General features: G+C 42.6%; 1 protein-coding gene across 1 annotated transcript in view; it reads left to right on the forward strand.

The window, feature by feature from the left end:
* The window catches only part of gpc3 (glypican 3), a gene marked incomplete at both ends in the record, with an annotated part of 95,173 nt that overhangs the window by 56,887 nt on the left and 32,286 nt on the right, over positions 1-6,000 (forward strand). The window lies entirely within an intron of this gene.

A 6,000-nucleotide genomic window follows, 5' to 3' on the forward strand; every position in this document is an offset into this window, starting at 1 on the left:
GATTGATTCAGCATCTCAACGCTGACTCAGCGTCACGCGATTTTTTTCCCGCCAGAGTTGGAAAATTTCAACTCGCGTGAATTTGCGCCGCCCGGCGGAAAATTAGTTTTTCCGCAACCTAACGTGTAGAATCACAATCCTTATACACACACGTCTGTGCATCGACTTTGCATGTAATCTCACGCGTCAAATTTGCACCGCATTTGGTGTGAACACAGCATTAGAATCACAATTTCTTTATACACAAGTTTGAATAATAATGACGTTTTATTGAGGTTAAATTAAGTAAATTACACATCTTCAAAGGGATCTGCAGTTGCAAATGTCGCCACTAAAGTTCATCTTTGTGCAAATTTAAAACCTCAAAAGATAAACAGTCACCCATTAGAAATAGTGTTTGGAAAAGCAAAGATAGATTTTTACGCCTCAAGACTTTAAACTGCAGCATCTGCCAGATTGTTTACAGTTCATGTTTGTGCAGCGTTTCTTCTTTACCCACATCAGACAACATCACAAACCCTTTTTTTCAATCCGCAATGCGAGCCGGTTTTATTTTGACGGATAGCTAATGCGACACGCTCGTGCTGCGCCAACATAGTGCTGCCGTTGAAACGAATGAGGAAGCTGGAGACGGCACAGTCATTTCAGGTCAGAGGACTTTTATTGAGTGAGGGAGGATGAGGACACCTTTCTTCCCTCCAACAAAGAAGGCGTCCCCTTGTAAATAAGAAGTATCCAACTGCTAGTCACGGCTACAGCGGAAGCAAACTTAGAGTTTGGACTGCAGCTGAATAAAGAGAGTGGGAAATAATAGCAGGGAGGCAGTGGGACAGATGCTCCCGGCATGTCTCGCTGTCTCACTCCTCGGCAGCGGTGACCCGTTATGTGTGTGTTCTCAACTCCGATAAAACCGTCAAGTTAGTTCGTAGCCCACATGTGAAGTCAGGGAGAAGTGCTCATGAAATATGAAGACCCCCTTTTTCTCTTTCTGCCAGAGCGACAGAGCTGGATGTGCTTTTTGCTGCTGTAGATCCTCTGAACTTTTCACTCTCACGCCCCCGAGTCTCCGCGGTGACCAGGTTTCCACTCAGAAGCCATAATTTATTAACACACAGGTTGACCTCACTTGCTCTACAGTGCGAGGGCGTGGCTGCATCCATGAGTCGCTGGCTTGGGGGAAATCGCTGACTCTGCGTTGTGAGTGTGTGATCCTTCTCTAAAATTAAAGACGTCCTGTGTGGGTTTACTTCACCACAGATGACTTTCCGCTGTGTTTTTTACGGAGGCTACTCCGGCACGCGGGAAATAAAGCCGCTACGGTGTCACTTTGTTTGGCGGCGTCACTGTGACAAGGTCGTGTGTGTCTGCGCGTTTGAATGTAATCTCACGGAGACGCTCAGCAGAGTCATCGAAGGGACAGAGGCATCGTTTCCCTGAAGGCTAATTGTGTCTCACTGAGGAGTCCTGGGAGATGAACCAAAATTAGACAACACCTGTTTACTTCACCTCAAATAACCAGTTTAGGATTTGGATAAATACATTCCAGGATAAAAGGACCTTTGCAGTGTTCTTTTTTTATTTCAGCCAATTACCTTACGAATTATTTCTTGTCACTTACATTACCGTAAAAGTCGGGTTACAAGCCGCTTCTACCTCCGGTCAGTATCCCCGCTGTAGCAAGCTAGGAGCTGCTAGCGCTGCTGCTGCTAGCGCTGCTGCTGCTAGCTGCTGCTAGCTGCTGCTGCTGCTGCTGCTAGCTCGGGGCTGGTCCCGCTACCTTCGGTGGTTGTCGGAGAGCTAGCGGAAGTTAGGATACGAGCTAGCGGAAGTTAGGGGGAAACTAGCGGAGTGCTAGCAGGAGCACTAGCTGGCTACAGCGGGGAGCTAACGAGGACACTGACCAAAGGTAGTAGCGGCTTGTAACCCGACTTTTACGGTACACATGGTGATGCCATATCGAGCAGGAACAATAATAATGCATGTTCCTTGATTTATGATTTAAACGTCAACTTCTTGCAAACGTCAACCGATTATGCTCCATGTAGTCGACCGTTGCTCATCATGCACCAGAATCCCTCAAATAAATAAACTAATAATCAGTTTACAGAACTGCAGAATTCGTCTACAGAAGTATTTTATTATTTTGTGGTATTTAGATTTTCACCTATACTTTCTAAAATCGAAAATTCAAGTAGCATGTCCCTGTAACTCCAGCATCTTTTAAATTATTCAGGTGGACGGTGCCGCATCGGTGGTCTGTCTGAATGGGTCAACGTCCATCATGACTCCTGCTGACAGGAAGTCAATGTGATGCCAAAGCCCGACTCTGGCGACCAGGCAGCTCGGTACTGAAACATTGAATGATATTGTCAGATAGACGCTGTATAATCGACGCCACGACAAGAAAGAGTAAAATGAGAGGCAGGGGAAATGGAGAGCATGCGTATGGTGATGAGCGAGAGAAAACAAATGTGTGCACATACTCACAAAAGAAGAGAAATTACTTTTTGGTAATTGTAATTCTGTGTAATTCTACAGTTTATTTAGTGAATGTTATGCAAATACACTGCCGACTAGAATCTCTGCCGACAGATCCGTGGTGTGGGCGGGTGGATGGAGGGCTGCCAACGGTCACGTGTCTGTCTTTTTGTTATACCACCACTGGGGGGCGCCAACCTAAACAATGTTAAACTCTTACACAGAGTGGCTTTAAAATGTGATTTTAAAACTATAATAATAATACAAGTAAAATAAACACCTATTTTATCTTCTTTTTTTTTATTACAAGTAAATACCTAGTGTATTAATCTTCAGTGAGAACTTGGTTGGATTTTGAATAATTTTCAGCAATTTTGCCGAAAGTTCTATTGTCCACACACTGAAAACAACTGTGACCAAATATATTGTCCACTGCATGCTGATTTCCTGTACTCTAAACTCATTTTAAATTGGTCATAAGTTTAAAAATAATGCTTTTGTAAATGTAAGCACCGGTAGTATAAATTATGTAAGATTTGTGGCTTTAATAATAACGTCTGGTCTCGTAAATCCTAGCAGGTCTTTGAAATGTGCGCGTGCGGCTGTTAAGTGGAAACCCTAGTAATCATTTTGCAATATACAGCAACATAACGGATGTATGGAGCGCTACGTCTTGTTTAGTGGTTTCCTGTGATCGTGAAAGCTGCAGCTGTGGTCGCCATCTCTCTCTTGACCTCCCCTCCGGCGGTGACAGTGCAGACCTCTGTTACTGCCACCGAGGGTGTCAAGCAGATGGACTCCATCCGAGTAAAAGTGTCCTCGAGGTGCCGGAGAGACATCTCCTCTCCTCTGTCGACTTGAAACGAGCAGCTCCGCTGGGGAGGCGACCGCTCGCCGTCCGCCAGCCCGCTCCCCTGCATGTTAACATTCATTTTCCTTCCAACTCCAGCGTGAATCAACCAATGTTCCCAGAGACGGAGAGGGCAGCCAAGAGCCCTGCAGCTTCAATCTATTCCCCTGTCAACTTCCCACCCCTCTCCCGCAGTTTGATGTCATCCACCTCCGTCTCTGCATCTCATGCTCAACATCCTTCTCTCTCTCTTTTCCTCTCGTTCTTACGCGCCGCTTTGAGAGAAGATGCATGATTTATGAAGCTCTATTTTTACCGGTTACCGAGGAGAAAGAGAGGAGAGGAACAGCGAGGAGGAGGAGAAGAGGGGGAAGGAGGAGAGGGAAGAGTGTGAAGAGCAAGCCCAAGGGGAAGGAGGACGGGAGAGTGCGGAGGAGACATCCATCACCCTGCGACCCCTCGGATGAAAATGAAGAGGTGAAGTAGGTTGAGACAGAAATGTGATGGATCCGACCACGAATCGGGGAGCACATGAGTTGTGTGTCTTCACAGCTCTCTTTGTGTGCCCGCAACATCTCTTTTTGTCAAGAACACATTTTTCATCCGCTCATGTTTTTTTGTTGTCTCCCCCTTTCGCGCACATACATCAGATGAAATCACTTCCAACCTGTTGCTTCTGTGAGGAAACAAGAGCACTAATTAAGTCTCTGCTGCATTTGTATGACTTATTAATCCATTCAAACATCGTCGGCTACTGAGGTTGTAAAAAGCCAATCGAGCTTTCAAACATTAAATGAGTCACGTTTACGAATGCTGTAACATATCATCAGAGTTATTATTTATCGACTCATTTGTCTCGTTTGAATTATAGAGAGCCTCAAAGGCCCAATCTGCGGTTTGTATGTTAAAATTACAGATATTTGCATTTGAAATTGAGTTTGACTTAATGATGAAAAACAAGCGAGTAATCAAAGCTACATTGATTAAGCTAAACGACCAATCAAAGCTACATTGATTGGTCTTTTTTTCTGCCTACCTCTAAAGATTTCTCATTCCACACTTTCTATCTTGTTTGTTTATTAAAATACAAACACAGAAATGTGTGTGAGATTGTGTGCCAGACTATTTCTTGGCCAGCAAAGTTAACTGGCTCTAACGTTATTTTATTTATTTATATTGTTATATTTACCATACAAACATGAGAGTAAATCTTCTCATTTCAATTTGGACAAGAATGCAAATGATCATATTTCCCAAGATGTATAACGTGTCCTTTAGGTCTTTGCACTGACATGGTTCATAATTATTCATAATTCGGTTGCAAATCTCAATTTCACATTATCTCTTTCTCTCTTTATCTCTTTTATCAGATCTTAATTTTTCTCCCAATGCACCTTCTGCTCTATCACGCTCCTTTCACATGTATTTTTTACACCGGTTTCCCGTCCCTCTTTGAAGAAAACGTCATGTACCCACTTCAGTCCCACAGATCAGAACGTTTCCTGTGCATCAGAACAGTGTCTATCAAATCAGAAAGACACCACGCTTTAATAACTTCTCACAGCTCTGAATGCTTCAGGATCTGCAGAACTCTGAGTGAGAAGTGTGAAATCCATTTCCCTCATGAGCGTCTCACTACCGTTGATGCACAAACAACGGACGTTTCGTTTTAAATTAGACTCTGCACGGCTTACTCGTCTATTTTAGGGAATTAACATCAGTGTTTAGACACCGGCATGAAGGTTTCATCATGCAGGAGATATTCAACTTTGTGCTAAAATATGAATACATTTTCTTTTCTTTTTTTTTATATTTGGGGGATTTTGTTGATCTCACGTCGGCGTTCTTTAAGCGGTGGATTTGCTAAATAGGCGTTCTGAGCTGAACTGATTAGTGAGATTTAAAGATTAGACTGAAAGCAACTGAGCTTTACCTGAAAATCTGTTATGTTTGAACTAGCTTTGATCCGTGTGTTTGAATGCTTCACAGTATATGGATATGAAGCTCAGTGTTCAGAAAACCCAGTTTATACAGGCTAATCTAGGGGATAAAAAACTAACTACATGTATGTTTAGGGGCCAAATACCATGTAGTAAGATAAACATTGATAACCATGGGAGAACAAAAATAAGACAATAAAGTAAATACATAAAAACAGGTAGGACTAAGGCTATAGATCTATCAGGTGTGTGGCGTTTGTGCATCCTTGTAACTTGTAGATGTCACTGATGATCAGGTGTGGGATGTTTTTATATCGGGCTGAACCTGACTGGTGTTGAACTAGTCTTGAGGAAAGTGTGGTGGAACAGTCCACGACTATTGCTGAGACGTCTCGAGTTGGTGGTACTGGTAGTATATATATATATATATATATATATATATATATATATATATATATATATATATAGAGAGAGAGAGAGAGAGAGAGAGAGAGAGAGAGAGAGAGAGAGAGAAAACATCTAGAAATATAGAAAAGAAAAATAAATGGAATGGAATGGGACAAATTAAAATGTTGTTAGCTGATATTCATGGATAAATGGTTGAAGTAGTGAGCTAAAAGTCCTGGTTAGATGTTTAAAGTTGGCTAAAAGTCATGTGCAAACAATAGAATTGCGTTTGCTAAAAGTAATAGTTGAAACATCCAAGTGGTAGCAATACAAGTGCGAGCTTGG

The sequence above is a fragment of the Taurulus bubalis genome (assembly GCF_910589615.1).
Source record: "Taurulus bubalis genome assembly, chromosome: 13".
NCBI lineage: Eukaryota > Metazoa > Chordata > Actinopteri > Perciformes > Cottidae > Taurulus > Taurulus bubalis.